This window comes from Pan paniscus, chromosome 2 (assembly GCF_029289425.2).
Source record: "Pan paniscus chromosome 2, NHGRI_mPanPan1-v2.0_pri, whole genome shotgun sequence".
NCBI classification, from domain to species: Eukaryota; Metazoa; Chordata; class Mammalia; order Primates; family Hominidae; genus Pan; species Pan paniscus.
In genome coordinates this window covers 71190001-71208230 of record NC_085926.1, presented here as the reverse complement: position 1 = coordinate 71208230, position 18230 = coordinate 71190001, and the positions used below count along the sequence as shown (strand labels likewise).

Here is an 18230-nt window from a genome sequence, read left to right as displayed (position 1 = left end):
TTTCTGTCTCCCAATAGTTCCTATGGAATGCTAGTAGTTGAGTATCATTCTTGGGACATGTCCATCCATCAGCCAATCAGTGTTGCGGGCAGAGCGGAACTCACTGATTGGTCAGACTTGGGTTATGGCTCCACCCTCTGGAGCTGAGAGATGCATCAGCCTCCTGTGAACCATTAGGACTGAGAGTGGAGAATGGGCGTTTCCCCCAAAGAAAAATCAGGCTAGTGTCATCAGAGAAAGGGGAGCATGGATGTTGGGCAGACAAAAACAACAGATATCCACTACCATATTTCCCTTTTCATTGTGCTGGTGACTTGGAGAAAATCTCCTGCCTGGTGTGTCTTGATTTCGCCACCAAAGTCGCTCGCAGGCCCTCGGCCTGATTTTATTTACAGCAGCAGCACACCTCTCTCTTCTTCCCTGCAGTCATGATACCCCGGTCTTTCCCCCAGAGGTTGGAATAAATGGCCTTCTCTGAGCCACAATCAATGGCATTCCATAAGGTGTGACAGAGGAGGCCATCTGGCACTTGTCCCATTGTCGTTTCTCCCTGCCCAGGGAAGAGGCACATTCCAGGCAGAAGGTCGCAGCTCAGCCAAGTGCTGCTGTCTCTCAGAAGGATCACCCTCAGACTGGGGTCTGCAGCACAGAAACGCCACCAGAGTCAAACACCTGGCAGGATTTCCCCCTTTCCCTTTGTGAAATTTTCCAACAGAACCAGGTTGTGGAATAATACATAATGAAAATGATTCTTGAATAAAATTATAAGTTTGAATGTTCTGCACAATACTTTCCCCAATATTGGATGGATTTTTTTTGTTAAGATGCTAGCACTGAGATCACTGGCCCATTTCAATTTTTATTGAAACAAATAAACCCAATAAAAACACTTATGCTGAGAGCTGTAGCGCCACAGTGAAAGAATCACCCTGTATTGAATGTATTGATTTATTTATTTACTGCAACTGGAAAATCGAGTATTGTGTTAATGTATTTTATAAGAATCACATTGCTCGATGAAATGGCTAATTTATTTTAGCGTATACATAAATAGCTAGCAATTTTCTCTGAGACAGGCTAATGAAAATGATGCCATGAAATTGTCTATACGATGAAGAGTGACGGAGACGAGTTATTATTGGGTGAGTGCTAAGACGCGCTGAACTGGCCATCATATCTTTGAACTTTTGAACTGCTACTTGTTTCGTGTGATTTATTGGTTTTGCTATCTCTCTGTTTAGCTCAACTTTAGTTTTTGCCCAGCAGTGCAGATAAGTGGCATAGGAGATTTAATTTCATGGGTATTTGGGGTTAAAACCTATCTTTAAAAAGAATGCTAACCATGTTTTAATAAAACATGAGTTGCAGGGGTTTTAGGTTTCTGTACGATATGGATCTGATAAGAACCAAGGCAGTTTAGACGCCAGCCCAGAGGTTCCAGGCTAGGGAGGAACTCTTTCTGAGCTTTGGAAGTTTCACCAGGGCCACATGCATTTTATTTGCTAGATCAGCCTGGCTTCATTCTTAATTACATGTATCATTTATCCCCCTGCCTGTGCCCTTTTGCTCATGGCACATGTTTTGCCTCGGTGCCTGGTACACAGAAGGTTTCTCGGGTTCTCGCAGGCAGCATCACTGTCCCTGTCCTCCCGTCCTTGCACACCGAGGGCTGGCTGCTACCGAAGCACCCTCATTTTGGCTGATCTCATGGGGAAACTGCTTTCAAGAGCAGCCACGGCTCTCACCTAGGGAATAAAGATATGGAAGCCTGTTCAGCGTCGGGGCCAGAGCTGGCTCGCTGCTGCTCAGCTGCCTCCAGATTAGTTCTCTCTGGTCCCCCATCAGCATTGTCACCCTCCTTATCAGCCTAGCCCTGACCTTTGAGTGGGATGTTTCACTCACTGCTTGGTGGTGGGGGGTGGTTTTCGTACTAAGTGATCATGGCAAGAAAGCAGCCTTACTTTTTATTGTTGTCTTTGGACCTGCAGAACTTTTCTTAAAAATGTAACATTTTGGGAACTCATTCTTCATAATATTTTTTATTTTATTAGCTAATTTCTAAAGGATGATTTGACAACAGTATTTTATGCTTTTTGTTTATTTGTGGGTGGGGGGGTGGGGGTTGGAGGAGGTGGGAAAGAGCTTTATCATGTAAAAGTAACCATCCTAGAAATTTCAGGTAATAAATTTTCAGGTGCATGAATGGTTAAGACTCTTCACTCAGTGACACAGTATGTGAATGAGGAATTTTTATGAAGGTAACGGTCTTGTTCTTTAAAAATCTGATTTATTTAGCAGGTACTTCTAAATGACCAAGTAATTTTAACCTTCAGAGAAAGATGGGGAGGGGGTGGGTGGGTAGAGAAGGCTTGTATCTCTGCAAGGGATTGAAAATTCACATCCCTTTTAATGATTAAACTGGCACGGTCTTTATTTGGATGTTAAAAGCCTTTTCTTACATTGCAAACATTCTCAGCAAATTTACAGTCAGATATTTGGAAACAGCTAACACTTGGAAAAAAAAAAAAGGAGGAGGAGGGCCTGTTTGAACTAGGAAACAAAATTAGTAGGAATGGCTGAAAAGACAGGACTGACCCCAACACCATTAGCTGGAGAAAAAAAAATTCCATTTCATTGCAACTATGTTATTGTTTACTTTACCATACACATCCTAATATGGTTACCTCCCCATCAGAGGAGGCCAAGCCAGGGGTTGAGAGGCCCCCTCCGGGAGAAAGCTCCTAACTGCTTCTCAGACAATAAGAAACAAACGGTACAACTCCACAAAAGGCTTCCCGGAAAATAAGTGTCAAATAAATCCTACAGAACTCTCGCTTCTGCCACTGAGCTCTGTATATGCAAACCTGTTTTTATGCCATCGCTTCCCCAGGCTGAGCTGCGTTTGTTTGGAAATGTAAGCCACTGCCTTTTCTTTTTTTCTTTTTTCCTTTTTTTTTTCCCCCTCACTTCATCTGAGGGCTCTGGATTAATTCCTTGAGACATATCTTTGCATACATATCTCATGAGTTATGTTTCCTGGAGCCTTTTACTAGGAACATTAAGGTAAGAATGTTGATTTAGCCTGGGACCTTTGTCACTCAAACTAATGCTCATCAGTGATATAGACATTGTAAAGAAATATTGCGGAGGTCTTTTGTGGTCCCCCTCCCAAACAGAGAGGTGCAGTGCTTTTAATTGTCATGCATGGATTCAGAAAAAAAAAATGCCACCAGTTGTGGATGAGATGTAGCAGAGGTGTGTACTCACTGGTGTGGTGTAAACACTGCTGAAAACACCCCCGATCTGTGGCAGCCACAACAGTTTCATTAGAAGCCTTTTCCTGCTGTTTCTTCCAATTCTTCTCTACTTGGGCGTATTTCTTTTTCTTTTTCTTCTTCAATTTTTTTTTTTTCCCTTTTTCAACTCTCCTGATCTTTTCCAAATCCTCATGGTCTTGAGGCTTGCCTGTTATTATCTGCAACTCCAGAACAAAGGTAGGTTGCTCAACTCTGTGCTTCGGGGGGAGGGCCAAGTTATTTTGGGAGGGATGTCTTCCTAATGCATGAGTGGCTGACCTAAAAGAGGGGGGAGAGATCATGCTTGGAGCCGAGGGATGAGAGCGCACGCACTGTGGCAGCTTTTATGTAGTGGAGTTTATTTTTATGCAACTTAAAGTAGCGGCAGCATCTTTAGTAGAATGGACTCGTTAGGTTTGGTTAATCCACACTGGTGTAACACTGATGTGTACATTTTATTACCAAACTGGGGTTTCAGACATTTGGGGATGCTTGAATTTATGGCAGCAGCTAAGATTCCCTGATGAGGGACTGTATTATCACAATTAAATAACAGATTTAGGACTTTTTTCTTTTCTTTTAAATTTTAATGTGAAGGTGTGTTTGGGTGACTGGCTATGTACTTTTTCTTTTCCCCTTTGGTCTAATTGCTTTAATTCCTTGGACACCTTCACTTATTTCTCAATTATTTTCTTCTCTAATTTTGTGTAATCTGGTGCTCTGTTGGAGCCAAGGTGGAGGTTTACTGTTTTTAACTAATTGTGCCTTGCTGGGTGGCAATATAATAGAAAGAGTAAAGACCACAAGAAATTCATCTCAACCTGAAAAGGGGACTGGAATAGAGTGGTGCAGCTTCATAATTGAGAACAAGAGCAAATTAAGCCTTGGTGAGGGATATTACAGGCTATTAATCATAATAAATATGTTTGGCAACGATGTATTTTCTTTCTATAGTTTTCAGTTAAGAAAAATCAAAGTTGGTGATTAGAAGAGGGAATAGTTCTTTGGCTTATAGATGCTGGGACGTACTTGTTCATTAGTTCAAACCACATTAAAAGTGAGCAGTTTGTTCCAGAATGAAGTATGTCATTCCCAAGCAGATTTGAATACATCCCTGTCCAAATGCAATCTCGGGTTCATGCCACAGTGCTTGGCTTTTTCTGAACATCTCAGCTTCAGCACGGGACTCGAGTGCTAAGAATTTTATTTTACGTTATGACTATGCTCGCACATTCCTGTTGGTTTCTTGGCTGTGGATCATCTCTGTGCATGCACTGTAGCCCTGTCAAGGTGAAGCTCTTTGAAAAATAGAAATTCAGTGTATTTAACCAAAATGAGCTTGAGCAGCCCCTAAGTTTATATCTTAGAAAGCTGCTAATTATGCTTGTCGAAAAACACATCTGAGTGGAAGGTTCTGAGTCCAAACAGGATCGAGTACTGCTTTAGAAATATAACTGTAGTCTGTGCTTTTAGAGAGGTTTATTTTTACTTTGGGGCCATGGAGGGGGTGATTGGAATTAGTAGCCTTTAATTAGACGGGGAGATATTCAAATTTTACAGGGATTTATGTTAGAACATGGAATGGCGGGTGGCTCTTTCCTCATTATGAATCCTCCCTGCACATAATGAGGTTCATCATTAGTTGATGGAGTGAATTTGCCCTAGCTCTACCTTGAAAGGCACATAATTTACATACTACTTCAGAGCCTAAGCTTTAATGGATTCCTCGATGAATAAAATGAAAAGCTACTTTCTTTAAATTTTTGAACACTGTTTAGATAATACGATTTTAATAAGACATTCAATTTGCTTGTTAAGTATATTTGAAAGTGCTTTTTTTTTTTTCCTTTTTGGGCAAAATATATTTTGGCTTGCCATGCTGTGTATCACAGCGATGTACCCTCACAGTTGTCTCAGAGGACATATGGGGTACGTTGTTAAGAAATGGGAGAATCTTAGGCGGAAAGCTTTTTCACATGTGAGCCTCCAGATTATTGACAAATCTTTTTGTATAGAAACTCTTCTGACATTAAATGGTTATAACAAAAAGGTTTGGAAACAAGCTTATTATTAGTGTCTGGTTTCACATATACGAAATTTGTGTGCCTGCTGATTCCAGCCAAAATTGACAAAATAGCTAGCTGTACCTCCTGATGTATTCTAATGATGGAAGAGCAAACTTCCCTAGTGCAGCTGTGTGTTTCAAACTGCTGTGTAGCTATGATTCGATGAGGAGAAATTGAGTTGGAGGCTGTCTAATATGTTATCAGGGCATCAGCTTAGGAGCGTTCTGGTCTACGCCATAGGTGCAGCAAGTTTTCTGTCACTCTTCCCTCTTTAGGCTGGAATGGGGAAAAAAATCAGCTTTGACTCAGCACGATTTGAACACGAATGTCTTTTAAATGAATATGGGAGGTTAGTAATAGCATGTTACTGAACATGTCCTTTGCTTGTTCGAGACAGGTCACCCCTGCATTGTTATCATTGCTGCAAGTAGAAGCAGGTTTCTGGTGGTTTGTCACTTTCAAGAGCAGGGAAGGTGTCTAAATATAAGCGAAGCCTTGTTTTGATAGAATGTTTTATTACCTGAAAATGATCAGCATATATTAACATTAATAGAATAGTCCATGTCATTCTTTTTTTAGGCAATTTACCTCTGCTACAGACCTGTCTGCTTAAAAAAAAAATCTTCCTCTCTTCTAAAACATATATTTGTTTAGAGAGTTTTCACTGAAGTGTACATGACAATTACAGCTGTTCATTAACAAAATTGGGTATTTGTTTTAAACTTTAACCAATCACTTTGATATGCTAATTATGGTGTAATTTAATTTGAGCCCTGTAATGATGATGCCGTTATTATGGACATAAATGATGCAGTTAAGCTGAGAGTAATCTCATTTGCATACTGTACATGCCAGTAAATTAAGCCCTTTCTTCGACTGCTTCAGCTTTAATTTTCCACTTCTTTTCACACAGCTCCTTTTCAGCCCCTCTCTTATAAGCCCACTTTGTAATAGTCCTGATGACTGTTTGATGTGAAGAGTTTCGGCACCACAATAATGCACGACAGAAGATGTAACATTTAAAGGATTCATTATCTTGCTGAATGTTCCTTTAAGAAAGAAGGATTAGAGGGTGGAGGGGAGACCGGAGTGTCCTTTCCATGGGATATGACAGGGCCCCCTGTTAAAGTAATTTGAGATGCCAAATGCTCTCTACTCGCCCCCAAGTCAGACTTGGGACCTGTTATTTAAAATGATGGCTTTTTCCCCGCCGTTCTGTAGTTTATGGTCACAAATTGTGTTGCTTTCAGCAGTAGTGAATTTCCTGTGCTCCCTTATGGTAACTGGAGGTAAAAGTTTTTTTTGTTTTTTTGTTTTGTTTTGTTTTGTTTTTTTGAGATGGAATCTCACACTGTCGCCTGGGCTAGAGTGCAATGGTGGGATCTCGACTCACTGCAAGCTCCGCCTCCCGGGTTCAAGCTAGTCTCCTGCCTCAGCCTCCCGAGTAGCTGGGATTACAGGCACCCGCCACCATGCCCGGCTAATTTTTTGTATTTTTAGTAGAGATGGGGTTTCACTATGTTGGCCAGGCTGGTCTCGAACTCCTGACCTCGTGATCCGCCCGCCTAAGCCTCCCAAAGTGCTGGGATTACAGGCGTGAGAAACCGCGCCCAGCGAAGGTAAAAGTTTAATTTAGCTTGACTGTTAAGATTCTTCAAATCTGGGCCTTCATAGATGAGATTATAATTTTAAACAATTCTGGCCAGGCGCGGTGGCTCACGCCTGTAATCCCAGTACTTTGGGAGGCCAGGGCGGGCAGATCATGAGGTCAGGAGATCGAGACCATCCTGGCTAACATAGTGAAACCCTGTCTCTACTAAAAATACAAAAACAAAATTAGCCGGGCATGGTGGCACGCGCCTGTAATCCCAGCTACTCAGGACCTGAGGCAGGAGAATGGCGTGAACCCCGGAGGCGGAGGTTGCAGTAAGCCGAGATCGCGCCACTACACTCCAGCCTGGGTGACAGAGCGAGACTCCGTCTAAAAAAAAATAAAAAAACACAATTCTGAGATATGACTGAATGACATTTTCAAAAGGAACTTCTTTTTTCCCCCCATTCTGCCTGGATTATCCAAAAACCACCCATTTCATCCACTTCTGTAAGAATGGAAACGCTTTGCACATAGATGCTCTTCCATTTGTAGGCCCATGGCTGCTACCCTGCTTGAGCCAGGAGACCAGCCATGTGCCTTTTCATGGCCTTTGGCCAGTACACTGCCCTTCCATTCAAACCAAAGAATGCAAAGAGCATCACTAAACTCTTCTACATCGTGAACGGATTCTCCCCATGGCTCTCGCCGAAGCCAGTGGGAGTTGAGTGGGTGTAACTGAGGATTGAATTTAGCACTGTGTTTTTAAAAGGGTCATAGGCCTAAAAATAGTTCAAGCTGTTTGACTCTGCTGCAGGCTACTTCCTTAGCAAATGGAAAAAAGTATTAAAATAAAATAGAAATCGGCTGCATCCATTCTCATTTCTTGGGACTGTGAAAGTCTTGTACTTCCTTTCGAAGCCCCCCAGTTCTCCATCCCTTGACCCAAAGTTCTTCCTAGTTGATTGTCAACCCTGCCCCCAGCAGTTCTCTGATAGGAGGCTGCCTTTTCTAATATTTTGACAGGCAGAAATTTCCTGGTATTGCCATGGCAAATTGTACATAGGGCTCACTCAGCCTGGTAGCAGTGGCAACTGGAATATGGAATTTCGTCCAACTTTGGAAATCTCAGGGGAGGTGAATGTCTCCCAGTTGTGTTTGAGTTAAGCAAAGGCTGTCACACTTGACACAATGTCAGACTGTTTTAAAGCAAAGTGTAACACTTAAAAAGCGTTATTTTTTTTCCTGCTTTTACATGCTTTCAAAAATACCATGGGCTTCAAAGTGTGTGTAAAAAACCTTGTAGAAATACTTGTACTATGGCTATAATTCCATATCCAATATTATACTTTTTTGAAATGTGGAGCTTTTTGGTTTTCTTTTTGTTTGTTTGTTTGTTTGTTTTTGTTTTTGAGAAGGAGTCTTGCTCTGTTGCCCAGGCTGGAATGCAGTGGCGTGATCTCGGCTCACTGCAACCTCTGCCTCCCAGGTTTAAGCAATTCTCCTGCCTTAGCCTCCTGAGTAGCTGGGATTACAGGCACGTGCCACCACACCTGGCAAATTTTTTGTATTTTTAGTAGAGACCTCGTGATCTGCCTACCTCGGCCTCCCAAAGTGCTGGGATTACAGGCATGAGCCACCGTGCCTGGGCAGCTTTTTGGTTTTCAATATAATTGAGGGAGACAGGGAAGAGGAGAAATGATTTTATATAACAGTGTGGAAATTTTTAATTTTTATCCCAGCATGTAGACTGGATTTTCTCAGTACAGACCAAGCTCAAATGCAATCACATATTCCCACTGTGAAATTTCCTACTTTTAGGAAGGTGGGAAAACAGAGAGCATAAGCTCTCTGAAGGCAAGGAATGTTTATCTGAATTTTCAGCACTTACACTAATGCCTTGCACATAAGTAGGTATTGAAGAAATATTTCCTGATTGAAATGGACTTGCTTATTCCTGAAGACTTTTGAGGAAATAAGAAAGAAATCAAATGAGAAAATACAGAAGAAAATGCTCTCTAAAGTGTAAAGCTATTAAATATACATGATGATGTTGAGATTGTAAACCTCTTCAACCTCCTCTTCCCTGGTCCCTCCCTTGTGTGGGGGAGCCACTTGTAAGTGCTTGCAGGTGGACAGGAGCAATCCTAGATGGGAAGCCACCTCAGCCCCGATTATTTATGAATGCCTGTAACGGTAATAGTCACTCTTAGTTACTGAGCTACAGCTATGGTCTAGAACTGTTGTGAACGCTTGTCATACTTAATGTCATAGAATCTTACCAATAGCTTTTCAGGATAGGTGCTGTTATTCTAATCTTTTCCATGTGGCAACTGTGATGCAGACATTGTCCCAGGTCAGACAGCTGTTAGGTCTGGAACCAAGACAAGTATTCCTTCAGGAAAACCCCAGAGTCCTCACTCCTGGCCGTTGCACTTGAATCTTCCCTTTCCTTGTAGACACACACACACACACCCCCACACCCCTTTAGAGGCATGCTTATACTTTGTACATTCATTTATTGAACGGCAGTAGTGTTCCAGGTAGCAGCCTAGGCACTTTACATACTCTGTTTTCATAGAGGCCTGGCAAGGTAACCGTAATTTGTCCCTACTTACTAATGAGGAAGCAGACATTCACTCGGATTGAATAACTTGCTTATGCAGGTAGAAAGTGACCAAGCTGAGCTTTGAAGCCCTGCTTGTCTGCCTGCAAAGCCCTTGTTCACTGAATCACCACTGCATGGTCCCCGCTAATCTATATGTAGCCTGAGAGTGTTTTGTGCTCTTAAATTAATTAACTTACTGTTTAATTGATTTATTAATTTCATATATTTTGAGTGCCTATGGGATGTAAAGCCTTTCCTAGTTACCTTATATTTTGGAGGGTCGGACTAAATGTGCGCCTTAAGTAACTGAGAATCTCCTAATTTCTCAGTCTTTTAGTATAACGTCAATTCCTGGCAGGGAGCCACCTTCTCTTCCTTCTCCCCTTCCCCCTCCAGACACATAAATGAGACTGTTGTTAAATTATCCTTTTTCCTGGGGGAGGAGAATGCTGTGCTGTCTCCTTCCCTTTGATAGAAGCCTTCCTTACTGTTATCTTGACAGGTGACAGAATGAATATCAGCTGTGGAACTTATAGATATGTGGGTCCATATGTGTTTACACGTATCCCCATGTACACGTATGGATTCATTGCTTGCACTTTCATTTACACACACTGCAGGCCACATGTAGAGAAAGCAGTAGGAACATTTCAAGGAAACTCTGTGCTTCCTGATACTCCTTTCCTAGCACCGTTCCTTGGCTCCATAGCTCTGCAATCCCAATTCAAGCATGGGAAGTGATGACAGTATGTAAAGTGTCAGTTTCCCTTACCACACAGAAACTCTTCCAGGCCAGGATCTTGAAATGCTTCTAGTCCTGCACTGTCTGCTATGGTAGCTACCAGCCAGATGTGGCTCTTGAGCACTAGAAGTGTGGCTAGCCCCAATCAAGATAGGCCATATGTATAAAATATATGCTGGCATCCAAAGACTTAGTAGAAAAAAAGAAGAAAGAAGGTTAACTATCTCATTCATCTTTTATATTAGTTGCATGTTGAAATTAAAACATTTTGGATATATTAAGTAAAATCCAGGTTTTTTTTTTGTTTTTTTTTTTTGTTTTTTTTTCAGATGGAGTCTTGCTCTGTCGCCCAGGCTGGAGTGCAGTGGCATAATCTCAGTTCATTGCAACCTCTGCCTCCCAGGATCAAGTGATTCTGCTGTCTCAGCCTCCCAAGTAGCTGGGATTACAGGCGTGCACCACCACGCCTGGCTAATTTTTGTATTTTTAGTAGAGGTGGGGTTTCACCATGTTGGTCAGGCTGGTCTCAAACTCCTGACCTCGTGATTTGCCCGCCTCGGCCTTTCAAAGTGCTGGGATTACAGACATGAGCCACCGCACCTGGCCCAATTGTATTTTTAAAACCAGTTTCACTACTTCTTTTTTATTTTATTTTTTTCTTTTTCTTTTTCTTTTTTTTTTTCCTTAAGACAGGATCTCGCTGTGTCACTCAGGCTGGAGTGCAGTGGCAGGATTATGGCTCATTGCAGCCTCAGCCACCTGGGCTCAAACTGTCCTCCCACCTCAGCCTCCTGAGTAGCTGGGACTGTGGAAACCACCATCACACCCAGCTAATGATTTTTATTGTCTCTTGTGGAGATAAGGTCTCCCGATGTTGCCCAGGCTGGTCTCCAACTTCTGGGCTCAAGCCGTCCTCCTGCCTTGTCCTCCCAAAGTGTTGGGATTACAGGTGTGAGCCACTACACCCAGCCATTTTTGCTTGTTTATATGTGGCTACTAGAAATTTTAAAATTACACATGTGGCTTGCCTCTGTGGCTCTCATTATATGTCTGTGGGACAATGAAGCTCTAGAATCTACATGGTATCTCTGTAGACAGGATGACTGGTAGATCGTGGGTGCTGGAGGGTGGTAGCTCAAAGATTTATCCAAAAAGTCAATCGAGAACTGCAATGAAAGCATGCTACAGAGAACTTGGCCCATAGCAGAGGCTCAGGAAATACTTGGGGATGAAGCCACACACAGCAAATATTTCTACATGGGAAACACTAAAGAGGTAATCCCTTCCATTGTTTCAACATCCTGCCCTTCCTAATCAAATTGAGAATATAGCACCTACCCCACTATTTTAGAGAACTTGGATTTGCAAAATGTTTCTATTCTATACCCAGCTTGTGACCTTGATGCCAGTAAATACTGGCTCATCTGCTATGATGATTCCATGAGCATAGGTCAGCAGAGAGGAGAGAATGGGATTCCTTGAATGTTCCTAGGTGATTCTCTTATCCTGGGCTTTGGTTATTTGCAAGAATTGTTACATGGGGTCCTGGAGCCACAGGCTCTTACTGGGGCATTTGCCTTAGGTAAATAGATGCATTTGTCTCCTTGATACTCTCCTAATATATGTTCTTTACCTAGTACAGAATTTACCTTACAGTATTGTGTAAGTATAGTTTCTTAAAGAGAGAAATATTAGCCGGGTGCGGTGGCCCACACCTGTAATCCCAGCACTTTGGGAGACCGAGGCGGGTGGATCATGAGGTCAGGAGATAGAGACCATCCTGGCTAACACGGTGAAACCCCATCTCTACTAAAAATGTAAAAAATTAGCCGGGCATGGTGGCACGCACCTTTAGTCCCAACTACTTAGGAGGCTGAGGCAGGAGAATCGCTTGAACCTGGGAGGCGGAGGTTGCAGTGAGCTGAGATTGCACCACTGCACTCCAGCCTGGGCAGCAGAGTGAGACTCCATCTCAAGAAAAAAAAAAAGAGAAACATTCTATGAATGTACATCACTTAACAAATACTGATTTTATCCCTGCCTTATTAGGCATGGCGGGCTCCCTGCCTTCAGGAAGCTTGTTGACTACATAAAGGCAGGTAAGAAATGTCATAGCTTCAACCGGAGATATCAAGATTCAATGGTTGCCAAATCAGAGCAATGTTGTTTGGCTTATAAAAAGAGTCTTTAATTTTTTTCTAGAGGTTTCGTAATCGGTGTTCATTAAAAACCCACATCTTTCCTACATTCTATTTATTGTATAGACGATCTAGGGAAAGCATAATTTTAATTGTAAATTTTCAGTAACCCCAACCCCTACAGAAAAGTGAGTTATATACCAAAAAGTTTTTCCCTAAACATCCCTGCCAGTCCTTAAAATCCAAGGGGACTTAGATCTACAGTCGCTTTGCTAAGATTTTTTTTTCCCCATCAGAATAAATGGAAGCCTTCACTGGAATGAGCACATGGAAATTATAGCTGTCACATTGTCCATTAAAAGCAGACATTCAAGTGGGATATTATCTCACTTTACTTTTTGGTCCTTCAGAAGTCAAGGGACAGGGTATTAGATGTGAGATGACCATAGGAAGACTGGGTCCTGGCAAAGATCAGTACCCAGCATGAAATGCGCCCACTTACTTGTTAAGTGCTTAAAATTTTCACCCCTCCTCCTGCCCTGTTCTGCCCTGAAGCTGCAGATTCATTAGTATCAATTGGTTTTCAGGGTGTTTCTATCTCTGGGCCACTGGCTCCTGGATATGATTACTGCCTGATATTTTCCATACAGTGCTTCCATTTTCAATCATCTTATCCACAGTTGGCCTAATGTCACTCTTTGAACATTCACAGAGGAATAATGTAAATGTTAGCTTTTGTCCTGTGCATAACTGAAGAGGAAAATGCCTTAGACTCATCTGCACTAAACATTTCTTCGCAGACACCTCAGAGAGGACAGCCTCCATCTCTGCCCACAGCACACCCATTTTCTGAACAAAATCAAAGAGTTGTTCTTGGGGATGTCCTTGGGGTGACGAAACTTTCTGTAGGCGGTGCAACTTGTGCCTCCAAGGATTTGAAGAGCATCCTCGCCTTCCCCCACTCACCCATATTTTATTGTCAGTTCTTTTGCAAGGGTGAAGGCGGAGGACATGTTTTGGAAGGACAGTCTTTGGTACTCTTGGCTTGTCCATTTTGTCGGATGATCTCCAGTGGTGGAGGATGAGTGTGCTGATTGGATTAATTTCGAGTTGGAATATAATGAATGGTTAGTGTCCTTTTACTCTGTTGTGTTTTGAGGTGTTTGTCCCTGACAGCCATTTGGCAAATAATCTGGTTATCCAAAAAGATTTTTGGTTTTTTGATTTAATGCTTTAAACTTTTCTTATTTTTTTTTTACTTATAATATTAAACATGTGAAAGCGATTTTAATGACTTGTCATTGAAGATATACCCTTCTGCCTCCATCTCCCCAAATGGGCATGCAAGAAACATCACTGCTGAACAGTCTGGAAGTAAGTTTGCACCACCAAAGGTCAGTGTGGGTTGTATAAAAACCAGGACTGGAAGCAGCCCTCCCACCCCAGATAATAACGGCAATTCCAGAGAACATTGAGAACACAAACCCTCGAAGAAAGAGCAAAATTTCTCTGTCATGTAATGATGTTTGATTTGGGCTAAAAGGAATGTCGATTTTACCAAGGTCTTAAGTTCTCTTTTTGATTCCACTTTTATGCATTTTAAAAAGTTTTCTTAGCTGCCTTCCTTGTTTTCCAAAAATATACAAGTCCTGATCCTCTTTTGTCCTTCTTGGGGTCCCCAGGAATCAGAGAATACAATGTATAAAACTATAGCACCAGGCAGGGGGGTGCGAGGCCGAGGCAGGCAGATCATCTGAGGTCAGCCTGGCCAATATGGTGAAACCCTGTCTCTACTAAAAATACCAAAAAAAAAAAAAAAAAAAAAAAAAAAAAAAGAGTCAAACATGGTCGTGGGCATTTGTAATCCCAGCTACTCAGGAGGCTGAGGTGAGAGAATCTCTTGAACCCCGGAGGCAGCGGTTGCAGTGAGCTGAGATCACGCCATTGCACTCTAGCCTGGGTGACAAGGGTGAAACTCCATCTCAAAAAAACAAAAACAAAAACAAAAACAAACTATAGCAGCTGCTTAACCTTCCTTTCAATCATGGTAAGCTGTGGATTTACAGAAGCTCAGCTCCTGCTCCCTCAGTTTTTTATGAGTTGGACCATAGACCTTTCTTGATACAAAGTGGAAACCATTTCCCTTCCCTCCCCTCCTCTCCCTTCCCCTTCCCTCCTCTCCCCTCCCCTCCCCTCCCATGCCTTCCCTCCCCTTCTCTCCCTTTCTTACCTTTCTATTTCTTTCGCTTTCTCTCTTTCTCTCTTTTCTTTTCTTTCTTGGGGAGATAGGGTCTCACTCTGTTGCCTAGGCTGGAGTGCAGTTGTGCAATCATAGCTCACTGCAGCCCCAACCTCCTGGGTTCAAACGATCCTCCCGCCTCAGCCTCCAGAGTAGCTGGGACTAGAGGCACATCACACCTAGCTTATGTTTTTATTATTATTAGTAGTAGTAGTAGTAGTGGTGGTGGTGGTGGTGGTGGTAGTATTGTAGAGAACCACTGCACCTGGTCCCCATTTTTCTTGCTTTTTTTTTTTTTTTTTTTTTGAGACAGAGTTTTGCTCTGTGGCACGATCTCAGCTCGTTGTAACTTCCATTGCCAGGGCTCAAGAGATCTTCCCTCTTCATCCCAAGTAGCTGGGACTACAAGTGTGCATCACTGCAATTGGCTAAATTTTTTGTATTTTTGGTAGACACAGGGTTTTACCGTGTTGCCCAGACTGGTCTCGAACTCCTGAACTCAAGGGATCCTCCCACCTCCACCTCCCAAAGTGTTGGGATTACAGGCATGAGCCACCACACCCAGCCCTGACCCTATCTTCTTTTTGTTTTTTTTGTTGGAGTTTCTATTCTCTGTTTCATTTTTTGAGATCTATGGATGTGAATAAGCTTCCTGCTGTAAAGAAGACATCATTATTTATTTCTGTAGCTTTTGTGTACTACCATGGAGATGACATGGAGCATCAGTTGAGGGGTCCTGTAGAGTGACAGCTAGCAGATGGGTAGAATAACTATTATTAGTGCTGCTTCTCCTCTCTGCCAGTTCTCATAGCAGACATTGCTAATTGATCACAGTACTTTTTCTCAGCAAGCCTGACTGTGGCCTATGAATCTTCCTCTCAAGGAGTGCCAGCCACTGATAATCGATAGCACTTGACTGAAATGTATTTCCCCTCCCTTCTCTAATTGTTGTGATTTACTACATGTGAAATTGGCTGATGAGATATTATTAATAAATAGTGGCACATCTTTTATTTTGATACTATCAGATTCTTTTTATATTATCTCAGTTTGCTAAGCCACCTAGCCCCTTCCAAATTAGCTTTTTAAACACATGCTCTTTCTTCAGATGTGACCTGACAAGAGAGACAGACAACCCCCAGAAATCCCTTTCAGGTGACGATGCTGAAATAGGCCAAGTACCAGTTCTTCTTTGAGCTGTATAACTCTTTCTTAGGTACATAATTCTTTGCACATGCAATTGAAGGATCACCCAGGAAATGGATGTGGCCTTCATACAGGAGATAACGTTGAAGTATGAACTCTTTGCCCTTTGGCAAATTGCCTGTTCCCCTCATTCTAAATTTCTAGGAATCTAGGTCCTGACACCCTACATTCTTTGATATCGCCATAGACCATAATCTAGTTGAATCTACCAGAATTATTTATGCACCATAATGAAAAAGAAAAATAGGGAGGCTTTTTCTATTCACTCATCTTTCATCGTTATTTTAACTTATATTTCCCTGGAATTTTTCTGTCTTAACTTTATAGTTTAAAAATGTTGCCTGATAAACAGTGCTTGTAGTCCATTTGTTTTTTGCCTAATGCATGGAGAGAAATTTGAAGTGTCCAGAATTCATAGTTTCTCCAAAATAACCACTGAGTCAACAAGTTGGTGTTGTGTATTTTTCCCCACTTTGGACATTTATAATAAATTATAATAATTCTCTCTTGAAAGATTAGAAAATCTCTCCTATTTTTTTTCCTATAAGGTAGCTATAGGTGGATTGGTTCTGTCTTATTTGTAGCATCAGAAGTCATGTTTTTTGATTCATTGTATTTATAAGGTAAAAAGGAGAATCAGTTCACTTTGTTTCTCTTGAATGCAAAACAAGAAGGAAGCATGTTTGCAGGTGCTATCATGTCTCAGCATCACTGTGCTTATGTTTAGTTATTTTTTGAGTTTTAAAACCTACATCTTCATCTTTCCTTGTCAGGATGTATAAAATTTATTCATGGTTCATTTAAGTAAAGAAGCTATTTTAAACCAAATTGTCCTCATTGAAAGAAAAGGGGACTTTTGCTGTCAGCTGCAGAAACATGATTTTTCACCAAAATGTCTGTTACTTAACAAAAAAAGTAGATTTGCAAACTTGCTTTTTTCCCCTTCTTATGATTAAAGAGCGGAGGGAAAAACAAGTATCTGGATAGTCAGACTCTACTGGAATTTTTTCCTGTTCTCTGGCAAGCCTGTCTTACTTGTAGGTGTATCTCAAATGGAACAGAATGTGTGAAAGCCATTTAAATGATTATTTGATAACTTAATAAAGGAAAATGCTTCAAGCCACCACCCCCCTCCTACAGTTGATAAGTGATGCCACCTACTGTGAAAATATTTTACAAAACACTTTCGTTTTGGAATCAGTATCAAATAGTAATTTTAAAATAAAACATGTGTAGAGTTTTCTCTTGGCTCTTCCCAGTTTTGAGAATTCACAGTGAGCCCTGTACTCTTGAGTTTATGCACCAATCTTTCTTTCTTCCCCGAGTATTACTTTACTCACAGGTTTGGCTTAGCAGACTTTAGATGTTGGTTTTTAGCTACGGATTAACTACTAATATATTTGTGCTTAATTATTCTTTTTTGGATGGTAGTTGCACTTTGCACTTTAAAATACTAAAGGAGATGCATTTAACCCCCTCCTGTTCCTTTGTTTCCAGGTAGGGGAGGGTTTTAAAGACTTTAATCATTCATGGGCATTGAACACACAGTACTACCTCTGAGGGCAGTTTTGTCTGCCCAAGGCATTCTGCTATGTAAGTAGAGGCTTCTTGGCACCAGAAGTCAGGAGCACCACATGCCCTTAGAATTTCACTGCATTTGTTCTATGAGAAATTGGTTCAAAGAACAGCAGTTTTTAAAGAAAGCGATCCATTTGAAAAGCTACACAGTTTGCTTGGCATCTCTGAACACTTCACAGCCGCACAGTGACGCTCTTGTAAGCCTGCGGCCTTTGCAAGGTTTTGTTTTGTCTTTTTCTCCTTTATCCCCCACCCACCCCTCCCCAGTGGTGTCTGCTTTGGCTGCTGGTATCTTTTCCTGCAGCCCAGCTGTTTGGCACACCTTGTAGAACTTGAGGCTGCCTTAGGAGCTCTAATTGTGAGTAGCAAGTTTCCAGGGAGTCCTGGAGGTTGCAGCGCCACTGAGATGATCTGAGCTTGACAGAAGTGGCACAATTATCCCTAAGTCCTTGATGAAGCAGTAACCCTTAAGGAGGATACTCGAGTGGCCGTGGAGCTTTCCAGAACTGAACAGAATGGGCTCCTGTGTCAGTGCAGATTAGCTCTTGTTGTTGTTGTTTACTAGACAGTGGGTTCCTTTAATGAGATGGTACGGAGAACCCATTGTAGCTGATCCAACTTCCGGCGTTTATTTTATTTTTTTTAAATTTCAAAGCTCCATTCTTGACACTGACTAGAAAACAGCTGAAAGAAAGAGACACGGCCCATTTGCATATTCTACTAGGATAGTGTGGAGCCTGTGTGATGAAATCTGAATAAATACGTG

At 41.8% G+C, this 18230-nt stretch overlaps 1 protein-coding gene across 12 annotated transcripts in view; it reads left to right on the top strand.

Annotated features, from left to right (window-relative positions):
* The window catches only part of FOXP1 (forkhead box P1), a 629894-nt gene that overhangs the window by 335168 nt on the left and 276496 nt on the right, over positions 1-18230 (top strand). Inside the window, exon 1 of one of the 12 annotated variants that reach the window (XM_057301828.2) lies at positions 13430-13568. The exons of the other annotated variants lie outside the window; for them this stretch is intronic. The gene's annotated coding sequence lies outside the window, so the exon portion shown is untranslated. Of the gene's footprint in view, positions 1-13429; positions 13569-18230 lie in introns of those variants that run through there. 12 annotated transcript variants of the gene reach the window in all.